Below are 17111 nucleotides of genomic sequence, written 5' to 3' on the forward strand. Positions count from 1 at the left end.
TTGTGTGCCTGAGTGTGCATGTATGTAAACCTGTGTGAAAGAGGCTATGGAAGAAGGTGACACTAACATATATACATAATGTTGAATCTAATGAGATGCAACCTGTATTAAAGGATTATGGCAGAGGAACTAGATTGTTTTTTAATTGTATTCATGATGTTTATTTTTAAGAAGGGAGGGAGGACCTACAAAAATGTATTGCTCTTATCCACCTCACATTTTTTAAGCACAATAATGATGTTAAGGGTGGTTGCTAAAGGGAATTAATGGACCTTTAGGGTGTGGGGAATACTTCTGCTTTTGATGCTGGGTCATATCACACTCCTAGAAGGTCCATTTTTCCCTGGAATGCTTATTCTGTTGGGCATTATTTCTTTCCTTAAGGTTTACATAGATGGATTTTCCAGTATTAGTTCTTGTTTTAAGAAAAATACCCTACTCTAAATGCAACAAAGGATATGTGCAATACCTAATTGCTCAAGGGTTCGTGCATTGAAGTGTGGATATTTGTGCATTTTTTTTTTAATTTATGCTGTGCAGTATTATTATGCATCAAAGAAAGCGATGATAAAGCTAATCCACTACTGGCCAGTACTAGAAGAGAGACAGATGCAGGAAACGGCGAGAAAGAAGAAGGCCCTAGTGACTATGTCCAGCTCTGAAGGTGTAGTAATATTGTTGTAATATTTTGCATTTTGCTTCTTGTTTGTCAGTTTGCTTGCTACTTCATAAGCTCAATGCTTGATATACCCTAGTAATGCACTGAAAATATTTTTGTTAATTAATGAATTAATTAAGGTTTTAAATTGATTGATTAGAATTAATTAACTGCAGTTGTGTATTTATATAGAGAGACAGCATAATTTTGTATTCAATCTGAAGAAGCGTGCTTTTGGATGCACGCGAAAGCGCTCATTCCTTCACTTCAATAAAGAATTCGTTTTTACGTGGTGGTCGATCTCCAGTTTGTTACTACACTACTCTTGTTCCTGTTCTGGGATCAACCTTCGAGGGATAGGTTTGCTATTTTTCGTCACTTTACTGGCTCTACCTGCTTTCACCTGTCCCTACACGATGGAGGGTTCATCATTGGAATTAGACTACAATCCTGAAAGAAATTTCTCAAACTCCAAATGGAACAATTTGTTTGAGAAGAAATCCAATCCGTTACTTACCATGGAACTATCGACTCAGATGAATACAACCGAACCAGGTACTGATAACTTGCTATCAGAGTTTAACCCCTTGTTTAAAGAACTGGAAAATAACTTATATAAGCAATTTCGCCTGGTATGGCAGCGCCGACACCTTGAAGCGTGTCTTCATTTCAAGGTGGTCCCTAGAGGGATGAGGGTTCTTTGTATGCCCTCCTATGGCAATAGCCATCCTGAGCTACTTAAGAACTGGCAGAAGCTGAATATAGATCTCAGCTTCAACTATATTAAATTGCTCATTGAATATTTTCTGCCCATTGAGAATGCTTTAGCTGAAAGAACTGACTCTCTGTATAAAGACCTGGTCAAAAGATTTAAAGGGGAAATGTTCACCAATAAACTTGATAATTTGATCAGTCAAGTTGATGCATATGGAGACAGACTACAATTAATTAAGCTACGGAAATTACAGAGAGACCATAGAGATTTCATGAATGGTCAAGTCTTCGTATGGCCGAGGTTTAATCAAAGAAATGAGACACAAACAGCCGAATTGGCAACTACGGACACAGCTAGAGAGATTTCCATTAATGTTTTAGACATCGCCACTTTAACTGATACAGCTACAACTAATGACATCACTACGGAGGCGTTGTCTGGTAGTCGCGGACATGTTTCCTCTGAATATACGAATACTCCACCACCTAACCAGATGGCTTTGTATCCACAACTTGCCCTGGGAGCGAAACCCAAGTTGCAACAAACAAACATTGAATCTTTTTTACCGCTGCCTGTGCGCCCGAGGAGGGACTCGAGAGGAAGATCGGTGAGTCAGGGAAGAGGCAAAAGGAAGCTATCAGGGGAACCACAGAACAAGAGAGGTCGACCAAGGGACTAAACAGTTTGGTTTTCAACTTATCTGACTTGTCATTAACGGATGTTGACTATAAGTTACTTAACTATGGTTTAAGTTTTATACCCGCACAAATTAGTAATATTTCTGATGTTTTAACAGATTTAAGAGTTTTTACTCGGAAAATAGCTTTGAAACTGTTTTTCAAAAAAGGGTCACACAACGTTAACAATTCTAATACTCGAATTGAATTTGAATTTTTTAAAAGGAAAAGCACATTTATGCCTGTATCTCATCCATGTTTAGATTGTTTTATCAAAGCTTGTGAAAATGATCTGTACAAACACTATGCACTTTATAGCAAGGGTTCATTATCTGTATTTCACAATTTGACTAAGGAAGAACGGATGTCAATGAATGATTTAGCGAATAATACAAAAATCACAATTAGACCAGCAGATAAGGGTGGGGGCTTAGTTTTACTAAACACCAGAGATTATCTGCAATATATGGGTCTCTTCTTACATGATGATAATACTTACAAGTTAATAGATGTAAAAATTGCTGAGAGATTAATCTGTCAGGTACATCAAGATTTATATGACATGATGTTAACTAGACAAATCAGTCATGATTTTTATTTATTCTTACTAATTGAACATCCCACAATACCTTACATCAAGGGGCTCCCCAAGATGCATAAGGGGATAACACCGCCTCCACTTCGTCCCATAGTGGTTGGACATAATCGGGTTACAGAGAATATATCCATTTTCATTGAAAAGAAATTAAAACCACTTGTTATGGATATTCTAACCATCTTGAGAGACTCTTATCAACTTATTGATAAATTTAGAAGTTTAGAATATGTTATATCAGAATCGCACTTGTTAGTGACTTTAGATGTAAAGAGTCTCTTTACTGCAATTACTAACTCTTATGGGATGGAGGCAGTTAGGTCTCTACTTAATAAGTGTCATAAATACACCAACAATGAACAATCTCTGTTGAGTGCCCTATTGGAAATAGTATTAACCAATAATGTCATGATGTTTAATGATTTATTTTACATCCAACAGTGGGGGGTGGCCATGGGCACCCCCTGCGCGAATACTTATGCCAATTTGGCTGTCTATAATTGGGAAACCACATGTTTGTTTCCACATCATAATTACAAGAAGGTTCTTCTATATTATAGATTTGTCGATGATATACTTCTGATATGGGATGGAACTCCTGGTGAATTACAAAATTTTATATGTGACCTAGAAAAGACTACAGATTTTCTAAGGTTTTCCATTGAATATTCAACATCTAACATTAATTTCCTTGACCTTAACATTAAAAAGGATGGACAAGGTAGATTAAAAACAGCACTTTATAGGAAAAAATGCTGGAAAAATACATTATTACAATATGAAAGCATGCATCCCAGATTTATTTTCAAAAATATTGTCAAGGGACAATACACTAGAATCAACAGGATATGTCAAGAGGAAGATGAACGTAACGCTGAATTTGATAAATTAGAACAATTCTTTTCAGATAGAGGTTACAATCCTGAGATGGTTGCCAGAACAAAAGAGATGTTTACTGATGGTTGCATATCATATAGGAAGTATAACATTTCCGATAGATATACTGGACATTATACACAATTTGATTCATCTAAAGTCAGATGTATAATTAGTTATATGAGTGACAATAAATATTTAACAGACATTATTATGAAAAATTGGTCAATTTTGGTCACCAATGATGAAATTAAACAATTAATAGGTGGAAGACCAACTTTTACATATAAAAACACAAAGAACTTAAAAAGAATATTATGTAATTAAAAGAGATCTTCTAGTCTGATCATTAATAATATTATGGGCACCCATCCATGTTGAAAATGCAATTCCTGCCAATGGATGTCCAAGAATAAAAGTTTTCTACATCCTGAATTATTATTTAAATTTGAATTCAGATGTTCAGCTAATTGTGAAGACAGTAATGTCGTCTATCTGGCCACCTGTGAGTCATGTCCTGCCTTTTACATAGGCATGACGACAAGAAGACTCAGAGATAGAATACAGGAGCATTTATATGCAATTAGGAAGGCAGATCTTAAGAATGCTCTGTCAAAGCACATTATAGAATTCCCAGAACATAAGTTTGTTTTTAGGGTGTTACAAAAAAGAGTACTAAATACGAGGAAAGGTGACAACTTTAATGATCTAGAAAACTTGGAATTAGATTGGATTTTCAGGTTTAGGGCACAAAATTATCCAGGTTTGAATACTTATGTTAGTATTAGATCATTTTTAAAGAAACGGAAATATTAACAACTACTTATATTGCAGAGGTACTCATATACATTTTACCTGCATAGGGTATGTTTTTCCTTTATTGTTTTTTCCTTTATTGTTCTTATGTCTGTCTTTCTACAATGTTGACATTGTTTAATCATAATATAAACAAAAAATTTTAAAATTATTAATCAACTTGACACATTATATTGTACACATAACATAAAATCAGTTTATTTATTCATTTATTATTTATATATTTGTTATCTATTTATATATACACATCTGTATGCCTTAATGAATTTTTGAAGTTTTGAATTTCTGCATACCTTCATTTCTATATGATATCTAGATGGTCAAGAATGAATTATAGTTCCATGAGGGGCTGTTCAATGTATCTCATCATAGCTTTGATTAAGAAATGTTTTTATGTATATAATTTATGGGTTATACCATATTCATATGTACTCTTCAGCATATTCACAATACTTGGAAGTTTTATTTTTAGGTTAGTTTGTATTGGTTGTTTTTAAATACCAATCATGTTCCATTTATTTCTATTTATATTTATATAATCACATACATATACATATATATATTCTTTATAAAAATCAAACAGTTAGGCAACATACATAGCATATATATATATATATATCACTTTGCCTAACCATTTATGGTTTTAAAACTTTTAGATGTCAGTATATATTTCTTAGACAACGTTTTTTAGACAACATTAGATATATATGCTTTGACAGCTCTTTAGTAGCTTTTTATAAGTTTTATTTTAGTTAGCTTGATAGCTAGAATATTTTGTAATATTTTGCATTTTGCTTCTTGTTTGTCAGTTTGCTTGCTACTTCATAAGCTCAATGCTTGAGATACCCTAGTAATGCACTGAGAATATTTTTGTTAATTAATGAATTAATTAAGGTTTTAAATTGATTGATTAGAATTAATTAACTGCAGTTGTGTATTTATATAGAGAGACAGCATAATTTTGTATTCAATCTGAAGAAGCGTGCCTTTGGATGCACGCGAAAGCGCTCATTCCTTCACTTCAATAAAGAATTCGTTTTTACGTGGTGGTCGATCTCCAGTTTGTTACTACACAATGATGTTAAGGGTGGTTGCTAAAGGGAATTAATGGACCTTTAAGGTGTGGGGAATACTTCTGCTTTTGATGCTGGGTCATATCACACTCCTAGAAGGTCCATTTTTCCCCGGAATGCTTATTCTGTTGGGCATTATTTCTTTCCTTAAGGTTTACATAGATGGATTTTCCAGTATTAGTTCTTGTTTTAAGAAAAATACCCTACTCTAAATGCAACAAAGGATATGTACAATACCTAATTGCTCAAGGGTTCGTGCATTGAAGTGTGGATATTTGTGCATTTTTTTTTTTTAATTTATGCTGTGCAGTATTATTATGCATCAAAGAAAACGATGATAAAGCTAATCCACTACTGGCCAGTACTAGAAGAGAGACAGATGCAGGAAACGGCGAGAAAGAAGAAGGCCCTAGTGACTATGTCCAGCTCTGGAGGTGGTGTGCATGAGCGTATGTGTAATAGTAATTATATATAGACACAGAGACAAGAGGTAATAGGGTGCAGAGGAGGTCCAGCAGGCTAGTTTGTAGATCTGAGAAGGTGATGCAATGAGAATAGGGTTGACAGATCAAGACTGTAATATGTAGAGAAAGGCAGGATGAAGGGTATCAGGTAGAGTGAACAAAGCCACTAGTGAATTCTGGCAGGTGGAGGATTCACCTTTGATGGAAAGAGATAGGAAAGAGGATTAGCTATCATTTACAAATACAAGAGAAGGGACAGCTTTTGCCTTGTGTGGTAGAAATGTCTTTGAGGAGATGGTTATATACTCATTAGGTAACTAGTATTCTGTTAACTGGGTGTGTATAATATGCTGCTACCTTCTTTCATGACTTTCCCTTATGCTAATAGCCAGTGTTGGGTGCCAGTGAACCCTGCAGCTACTAGGGCTCTCTACTCAATGAAGGGCACCTTATAAAGATATATTGCAATGATATTTTGTTTAAAAATGTTCAAAGTTGAAACAATTTGTAAGGAAGTCCTTTATGGTGAGCCTGATGGCTAATGATGACTCTAATGGGATAAATAAACCCCGATGACTCTCTCTCTAGTCTCTCTATTTTCTTTTAGTTTCTTTAACTAAGTGCATCATGGCTTTCGATCACTTATTGCACTGCTCTGATAAGGATGGTTTCTAACAAAGAAATCATTTTGAGCTTTTATTATAAAAAGAGGCAGTTTCATTTGATGAATTATGATGCTAAATCCTAATTAAGGTCAAAATAGGTGCTACTACCTCCAGTAGCAGACCTATCACTAGTGGTGTCCCCCAGGGATCTGTCCTGGGACCCCTATTGTTTGGCATCTATTTCTCAGAGGTCCAGGCAAAGACAAAAGGTCTGTAGCTGACCAAGTTTGCAGATGACTGTAAGTAGGGTGATGTCATTGACTCCCCAAATGATGTTAACATACTTCAAGAGGGTCTCATAACAACAAATAACTGGTGCCAAAGTCATGGCCTTAAGTTAAATGCAAAAAATGTAAATGAAAAGATAACCAACAAATGTTCTGACAGCCTCAGAATCACCAATAAGTGTACGGCCACCTGTAGTTTTGTAAAAGAATATATTTATTCAACAATAACGAATAAAACCACAAGTTGTATACACACTTAAAAGTTAAGCGCTTTCACCCAGAGCACTGTGGACTTCATCAGAACATGATAGTTACACTGAATTCAACCTATATGTAAAAATTGTCGCCAAATTACAGCTGATATTAAGCTTTTAAACTTTTGAACTTTTAAAGCGGTACCTACATAATTGTCGGCACCAGCTATCTAGCTCTCATCTGCCATATCCATAAAGGCACCACACAAAAACAGAACAAAAATAGCCTTAAAATGTGTTTTCCCTTTCTGCTGATAGACTCAGAAGGCTAGGGAGTTCTGAGCATGCACAGACAGACAGACTTGCTCCTGCTAATGCAGGAGGTATCTCATACTTTGCTCCCTTCCCATACCCAATTTCCCAGCCTGCCCCTGGATCATTCCATTTATACCTACTGGGTCTCCTCACACTTAACTCCCCCTCTCCCTTTACTTTTAAAGGTATAAACTTCACAACTGTCTATTCCGCACAACTCAGCTCATTAGGAAAAAGACACCACCCCAAACTTCATTCTACACTTTAGCCACACCAGCTTCTTTCTGCTCCAAATCTTGCTGGATACTATTACTGCAAAATCTAAAACTTAAGGATACAATCCTTGGGAAGGAATATCCCAGTAGTTCCACAAACTATGCCTCAACAATACAACACTCTCAGAGCACTGACCTACTATATTTCTCTTGATAATATCTTTGCCTAGTAGACACACCACCAATACTTCCTCTTATACCTACTCAACTGCCTCCTCCTAATCAGTCATGCTCAAACAACCCTATTCCTCTGTTAGGTCCCACCAGCTCTCCTAATATTCAACAACTTCACAGAAACCTTTACTCTTCTCTCTCCCCACCTCTACTTGTATTTTTAATTTCACTAAAACTAAACGCAACTACCTAAATCCCTCTACAAATTCACAATCATTATTACACTAATACTACTCCTATGAGGCCATATCAAATCCAGCAGATGTCCTTCTACACTCACGGCTGCTAATAAATTTACATAGCTTCCAAAACAAGCTAGGGCAGGTGAGCACACTACTTTCACCATACAATCTATATATTGTAGACATAACTAAATCCTGGCTTCAAAAGGACGTCTCCCACTTTGACACCACTTTTTCCTACAATATAAGTACTACTTGAATATCAGACTAGCCAAATGGCAGCAGTCTGCTCCTTCTATACAAAACCCATCTTAACTTGTAACTCATGGCCCCAGCTGACCTGTTCTTGTACTGCCCCAAACTGGTTTCTAATAAAAAAATTGTCTCCCTCCATCTACTCCAAAAAAGTACCAAAACATTATCTGATATATCATTTATTTTCTTATTGATACTTGTTTACTGGAAAAGTCCACCTGGGTTAGAAAGACCCTTTTTCAGTGGAGGCCCGGGGAGATAAGCTCAAGTACAGATACAATCATCATCTTCTTTTGGCTGTTCCCGTTAGGGGTTGCCAGAGTGGATCACCTGTTTCCATTTCTTCCTGTCCTCTGCATCTTGCTCTGTCACACCAACCACCTGCATATCCTTTCTCACCACATCCATAAACCTTATCTTAGGTCTTCCTCTTTTCCTGTTACCTGGTAGCTTCATCCTTAGCATCTTTTTCCCAATATACTCAGCATCCCTCCTCAGCACATGTCCAAACCAACGTAATCTTGCCTCTCTGGCTTTGTCTCCAAACCTTCCAACCTGGGCTGACCCTCTAATATACTTATTCCTAATCCTGTCCATCCTCATCACACCAAATCTTAACATCTTTAACTCTGACACATCCAGCTCAAGCTCCTGCCTTTTTGTCAGTGCCACTGTTTCCAACCCATATAACATAGCTGGTCTCACTACCCTCTTGTAGACCTTCTCTTTCACTCTTACAGGTACTCGTCTGTCACAAATCACTACTGACACTCTTCTCCACCCACTCCATCCTGCCTGTACTCTCTTCTTCACCTTTCTTCCACACTCACTGTTACTCTGAACTATTGACCCCAAGTATTTAAACTCATCCACCTTCGCCACCTCTACTCCTTGCATCCTCACCATTCCTCTATCCTCCCTCTCATTCACACACATATATTCTGTCTTAGTCCTGCTGACCTTCATTCCTCTTCTGTCTAGAGCATATCTCCATCTCTCCAGGGTCTCCTCCACCTGTTTCCTACTCTCACTACAGATCACAATGTCATCTGCAAACATCATAGTCCACAGGGACTCCTGTCTGATCTCATCTGTCAACCTGTCCATCACCATTGCAAATAAGAAAGGGCTCAGAGCTGATCCTTGATGTAACCCCACCTCCACCTTAAACGCATCCGTCACTCCCACCGCAGACCTCACCGCTGTCACACTACCCTTGTACATATCCTGTACCACTCTTACATATTTCTCTGACATGCCCGACTTCCTCATACAATACCACAACTCCTGTCTAGGCACCCTGTCATATGCTTTCTCTAAGTCTACAAAAACACAATGCAACTCCTTCTGACATTCTCTGTACTTCTCCATCAACACTCTCAGAGCAAACATCGCATCTGTAGGGCTCTTTCCCAGCATGAAACCATGCTGCTGATCACTAATCATCATGTCCCTTCTTAACCTAGCTTCCACTACTCTTTTCCCATAACTTCATGCTGTGACTGATCAGTTTAATCCCTCTGTAGTTACTACAGCTCTGCACATTATCCTTATTCTTAAAATTCGGTACCAAAACACTTTTTCTCCATTCCTCAGGCATCCTCTCACTTTCCAAGATTTCATTAAACAATCTGGTTAAAAACTACACTGCCATTTCACCTAAACACCTCCATGCTTCCACAGGTATGTCATCTGGGCCAACAGCCTTTCCATTCTTCATTCTCATCACAGCTATCCTTACTTCCTCCTTGCTAATCCATTGTACTTCATGATTCACTATCCCTACATCATCCAACCTTCTCTCCTTCTCATTCTCTTCATTCATCAACCCCTCAAAGTACTCTTTCCATCTCCTCAACACACTCTCCTCGCTTGTGAGTATGTTTCCCTCATTATCCTTTATCACCTTTACCTGCTGCACATCTTTCCTAGCTTGGTCCCTCTGTCTAGCCAATCAGTACAGGTCCTTTTCTCCCTCCTTATTGTCCAACCTTTCATACAACTCTTCATATGCCTTATCCTTAGCCTTTGCAACCTCTCTCTTTGCCATGAACCTCATCTCCTTATACTCCTGTCTACTTTCTTCATCTCTCTGACAATCCCACTTCCTCTCTGCCAACCAACTGCAAGGTAAGAGGAGAGGGTTGTCGGTGTCCATAAGGGGAGATTTCCATTTACTTCAATGTAGTGCAGCCTCAGAGTTGGTATATTTAAGTAGCGGGGGTGTGGGAGGTGCAGGGGGGCTTGTCCCCCTCCCTACACCATTTAGTTTTTTTTTTTGTTCTAATTTTTTTTTTGGAACGTTCGATGTTTTAACAGTTCGATCACTAAGGGTCAATCTTTAGTGATTTGAACTGTTAAACATTCGATGTTCCATTATAGACCCTACTCAACCAAAGCCTCTAAGGCAAAACAGAATGCCCAACACGCTATTCATAGGTGACTCAATAGTGAGGCACACTGATGTCCCACTCACTAGGTTGAATAAGGAGAAAGTAACAGTCAGCTGCCTGTCAGGTGCCACTATCTGCCACATAATGCACGCACTCAGGTCTCTCAACAACAGGTACAAATATGACTCAGTCATTGTGAATGACCTGAGATGTACCTCTCTGGACTACATGAAAAGAGACATGGAGGAGCTCTCGGATTATGTAGCCCAGGCGAGTATGACCTTAGCCCTGAGCAGTACCCTACCATTACCCAGAAGGATGCCACAGTACAAGCAGAAAATGATTGATTTCAACACCTGGCTAAGTTTTTTGTGTAATTCTAAGGGGATCCAGTATCTATCTGCCTAGGATGAAATGATTGACAGACCTCGATGCTTTGCCACAGATGGCCTGCATCTGTCACCTATGGGCTTCTGGATACTGGCCAAGACTCTTGCCACCCGTATAGTGCTTTTTTAGGTGTTGTTGCAAAGACCAAATTACCACCATAACAGCTACAAACAAATGCAATCTGAGGGTCATGCTGCTCAACGCTAGAAGTCTAAATCTCAAAATGTACTAGCTCAAAGCACTCCTTAAAATGAAGAACATTGACATTTGTGCTGTAACAGAGACCTGGTTCAAGGCAGCAGAAAGCACCCCTACACTACCAGGCTATAACTCTTTCCACACCTTTTGGTCCCAGAACTTGGACCGAAGCTCCAAAGGTGGTGGTGTTTCCATATTCATAAAGGATGTGCACACCTCCAAACTGGTAGCCCAACATAACACATCAGAGATACTTCAGGTACAGCTAATATTGGGTAAGACAATGATCCAGGTTGTAGCCTGCTATAGGTCCCCAACTATGTCCCAAAACTCACACTCCATGCTCCTAAGCACCCTGGGGAATATTAGGGTCCAACCTAACATGCTCACACTAGGCGACTTCAACTACCCCTCTATTAACTGGGAAAACTACTTATGTACCAATACACTTGCCAAACATTTCCTGGAGTTCATTAATTGCAATGGCCTGGACCAGGTTGTTCTTAGCCCCACTAGAGGTAGCAACATCCTTGACCTGGTCATTACTAACATGGGTGACTGTTGCTGTACACCAATAGTCAGCTCCTCCCTGGTTAGATCCAACCACAAACTAATCACCTTGGAAATCCACATCCCTCCCACCCTCCCTGCAAAGGTAACCACCATGAAAAATGTCTCCAAAGCTAACTTTGGGCTCCTAAAAATAGAGTTGGCTAAGTTCATGGCACCCATGCAAGTGGAGAATAGTTGCATGACTGCCAAATCATACACGGATGCACTGTACGAACAAGTACACATATGCATGGATCTCACCATACCCAATAGAACCAAGATGCTCTCCTCCAAAAAAAGGAAGCCAATCTGATGGTCTCCTGTCATAAACTAACTCTACAACAGAAGAGAGAACTGATGTGGAATAAGGTGAAGTCCCAAGACTGGAAAAACTTCCTTACCAGCCTCAACAAAAAATTGAGATCCCTCATCAAATCCTCTAAAACTAGCTATGAAAAAAGAATTGCAGCAGTTAGTAAAGACAAACACAAGGCCTTCTATAGTTATGTAAAGAATCTCCACGGCAATACCCAGATTTGCTCTGAGCTACTGCACTATGGTACCTTCTATACCGAGCCAACAGATATTGCCAATATACTGGTCGACAGATTCAGTGCCAACTTTACCCCCCAAAGGACCAATCACAATACCAGTAGATTGCCAGGCACCCAGTATTACTGCTGCACAGGTTAATACAGCACTGTCCAAGGCCAAGAATACAGCTTCTATGGGACCAGACAATATCCCTGGCTGTGTTTTACAAGAATTACAGAGTGAACTGGCACTTCAACTGTGTGCCCTGTTCAATCACAGCCTCACCTCAGGCTTTGTCCCTATCAAATGGCGCACTGCTACAGTCATCTCTCTCCACAAAGGAGGAGCAACTACAGAGCCTCGGAACTATCGCCCCATTAGCTTGACGAGTCTGATATGCAAAGCCATGGAACACATCATCATGGACCTAATAAACAAGGCTATAGGGAATCTCCAAACTCTGGATCCTACACAGTTTGGTTTTGTGAAGGGTAGATCATGCCTGCTCAACTTGGTCAACTTCTTTGATTCAGTCACCAGAGCTGTGGATGAAGGCAAGGTGGTTCATACAGCCTAACTTTATCTGGCCAAGACCTTTGATACCATTCCCACTTAGGAATCATAGAAAAAAATCACTAAGTTAGGCATCAACCCTTATATCACTAGGTGGGTTGCAAACTGGCTCATAGAACCTACAGTGTGAAAGTAGCTGACTCCAAGTCAGACTGACATCTAGTCACGAGTGGAGTCCCACAGGGTTCGGTCCTGGGTCCTCTCCTGTTTGGTATCTTCTTCTCTGAAGTCCAAGTCAACATGAAAGGACTCTGGCTGACAATGCTCCCTGATGATTGCAAGTTGGGAGCTATTATTAACTCACCAAGTGTTGACATCCTACAGAATGGCCTCACTGAGACTGACTGATGTCAGAACCATTGCCTTAAGCTCAGTTCCAAAAAACGTGTCAACATCCCCTTTGGGAAAAACCCGGTTCCCATGAATTACCACATTGATGGTAGTCCACTGAACACAGAAGGCGTTATAAAAGATTTGGGAACACAGGTTGACAGCAACCTCTCTTTTGATCACCACATTGCCACTGTGGTCAGAAAGTCCTTCTATGTGGCACATCTCATTACTAAGGGTTTTGCATCGAGGAAGAAAGAGGTCATTGTCTCCCTCTACTCTTCCCTCATTACACCAGTTATCGCGTACAATGCCCCATTTGCCATGTACCTCACTAGACAACTGCAACAACTGGAGACGCCGCAAAAGTGTCTCACAAAGAGGCTCCTAGGCCTTAAACATATATGGACAGACTCAAAAAACTCCAACTATTCTGTCTCATATTGCCTACTTAGAGGCAATCTCTGCTTGACTTACAAAACCATGTTTGACCCAGCTCTGTTAGAAATGCTACATTTAAAGAAATCCCAATCCCTCTGCACTACACACTCCAGAGACCTCAGTCTCATTACCACAATCAACAGGACGTACTGGAGGGACAGGTTCATTACCCAGAGACTGCCCATACTATGGAACAGACTTTCCATACATGTCAAGCAGAGCATCACCCTGACCCTCTTCAAGAGAAATCTTGATGAGTGGATGGGAAATAGAAAATTCACCCCGGGGATAACTCCAGTGGCACTACTTGACAGAGGCACTGGGAACTAAGGTCAGGTGGCATGATGCCAGGCTAATCCTATGGCTAGGCTTGTAAAGGCCCCAGGGCCATCAGCCTAGTACACACCTATGAACGTATGAACCTATATGCTGATCAGCTGCTGAATTGTTATCTGTTATGACTTGTAGAATATTAGTGTGTGTTACTTGTTCTGTCTTGGTATTACCAGCTGAGTGAGTTGTAAATATGGGATTTTCAACAGGTAAGTGTTTGTGAAAATTACACTAGTTTTGTCTTTTTAGGGTTTAGGAGGAGTTAGTATTATCTAACCCTGGAGTAAAATGGTAGTTATGTGTGATGTAGTGGTATTAGATTTTCATTTGTGCAGATAAGTGTTGTATCATCTGCATACTTAACTATGGTAGCCTGCTTTGCAGCAGTGTGAAGGTTGTTTGTGAAAAGAATAAATAATAAAGGGCCTCTAATTGATCCTTGGGGATACCTACTGATGCAAGTAACAAATATGAGAAATGTTCTTTCAATTTTGTTGACTGAGTTCTATCTGATAGGGAACTATGAAACCAGAGAAACAAAGAACTTGAAATGCCTAGAGGAGATTTACCTCCTACATAGGTCAAAACCAATCTCATTCTATTAGGTGATTTCAACTTAAATCTGCTGCTTACTACCCAACATGAAATCACATACACCTTAACTGAATGCAACCTGATAAAACTAGTGCTTGCTACCCATCTTAATATCGTAACACCTGATAAAACTAGTGCTTGCTACCTGTCTTAATATCATAACACCTGATAAAACTAGTGCTTGCTACCCATCTTAATTTCGTAAAACCTGATAAAACTAATGCTTGCTACCCATCTTAATATCGTAACACCTGATAAAACTAGTGCTTGCTACCCATCTTAATATCGTAACACCTGATAAAACTAGTGCTTGCTACCCGTCTTAATTTCGTAACACCTGATAAAACTAGTGCTTGCTACCCGTCTTAATATCATAACACCTGATATAACTAGTGCTTGCTACCCATCTTAATATCGTAACACCTGATAAAACTAGTGCTTGCTACCCATCTTAATATCGTAACACCTGATAAAACTAGTGCTTGCTACCCATCTTAATATCGTAACACCTGATAAAACTAGTGCTTGCTACCCGTCTTAATATTGTAACACCTGATAAAACTAGTGCTTGCTACCCATCTTAATATCGTAACACCTGATAAAACTAGTGCTTGCTACCCATCTTAATATCGTAACCAATAACCACACCCTCCCAGACATAATCCATCACAGACACCCCTTTCCAGATTTAGGCATTAATATCCTTCCACCTTCAGTAAGTGATCAGGCCATTTACCTCCTCCATATTTCCCCCTTGAATATAAATTTCTCCTAAATTAAACATTTTTCACACAAAGACAGTCTCCAACATCAGCACATTCACTGAAACCCTTTGTACAACAGTCTGCTCATTCATCTTAAACACAAATAACCCTAATTTAGCCACAGAACCTAATATACTGAAGATTTGCCAATATTTCTACTTTTGTCTTGATTATACCCACAGAGGAAAAATGATTGGATAATTACAGACCTTAAATAACTTTTAAAACTTCTAGTAAATTGCCATCCCTACCAATAGACAAAGATATACTCAACTGAGAAACTTTTCAGAACAAGCTATGGGAAAACATAAAAGCAACACATGAATAAAAAGCAAAACTCCCTAATTATCTCACTTAATTCTGGAAGGAAGTTGGTCGATTACAGAAAAACTCAAACAAGTTCACAAAATATCATACCTACATTCTCACCATCTGAGTTTTTCAGAGTTCCACAGCCTATCTAGAAGCCATAGCACCGGTGTAGATCACTTCAGTCCACCTGCATACTCCTCTAAATTCCTCTATTTTACTTTAATCATTTCAAAATTAAAGACCTAAAAAACTATTTTGATCAGCTGGATCATCACAGTTAACAAAGGGAAGTAAATAAATTAGTATTACCATGCAATCTCTGCAAAGTCGTGTTTGTGTGTGTGTGTGTGTGTGTGTGTGTGTGTGTGTGTTTTCATTTTTTTTATTATGAAAATCTACAGCAGTCTTCTCTTATCAGGACTGAGACTGGAGTTGATCGTTTGTGATCAGTGATCTGATTAACAAATTTAAAATAAAAAATAAAATATACACGCACTAAAACTATGTAGTATACAAGTATACATTATTTTTTTTTATTTCATTTGTGCTTCAAGTCAGAGTATTTTCAAGGATTTCTAATGCAATCACATATTCATCAGACTTTTTTTATTAAGAAGCTGATTATAATAACTGTGAAAGTAAGTAATGCATAAATACTTAATCATGTTTTTTTTCATTTTAATATTCTTTATGCTTGTCGTCCTTTTTGGAATCCAGTGTAGGTTTTGGCATCTGTAATAAAAAGAGCAAGAGTGTTAGATGGGTCCACCTTAAACGAGCAATACTAAACAGAAGAATCACATAGTTAATTTTCATATGGGTCCATATTTCTCATTTTACTCCTACATTTCCCCCATATGTGAATCTGATGGCAGCTTAGTTAAGTAGTCAAAGTATGTGTGGAAGTCTCAACTAATTTATTTTTGTTTGGAATAGAAAATGGAAATAGATTGCCTTATCTGTATGCTGTGTATAATATTCCTTTATAATATTTTATATATATTTTTATATCTTTTATAATATTCCTTTGTAATGTCACTGATGTGGGCAACAGAAACTCAGACCATTTCTTTGCAACAAATACAAGATCACAACAACAACAGTTAGGTCACATTCAAATATGGCAGCACAGCAACCACTTTAGCAGCATATTTAAGTCATTATTTAAAGATGCCTATGAACTGCAAATGGACACCAATCCATCATATCTGTGTACGTGTGTGCGTGCATGCGTGCATGCTTGTGTGTGTGTGTGTGTGTGTGTGTGTGTGTGTGTGTGTGTGCGTGTGTATGTGTGTGTGTGTGTGCGTGTGTGTCTGCATGTGTGCGAGTGTGAGCACCAAAAGAATGCAAGATGGGTGCCAAGTCTAGAAGTGAGCAGGATTTGATTAGGGTAGTTCTGCAAGAAAGATCTTGACTATAGTTCAAATGTAATACCATTTGGGATTCTGCCTAACTGTATATTTATTCTGGAGTACTTCTTGAAGAAAATGTTTTTTTTTTTTTTTTGCTTAAACTTTGCATTCTGTTATCTAT

Source organism: Protopterus annectens, chromosome 7.part0, assembly GCF_019279795.1.
Source record: "Protopterus annectens isolate FY-2018-M chromosome 7.part0, PAN1.0, whole genome shotgun sequence".
Taxonomy (NCBI): Eukaryota; Metazoa; Chordata; order Ceratodontiformes; family Protopteridae; genus Protopterus; species Protopterus annectens.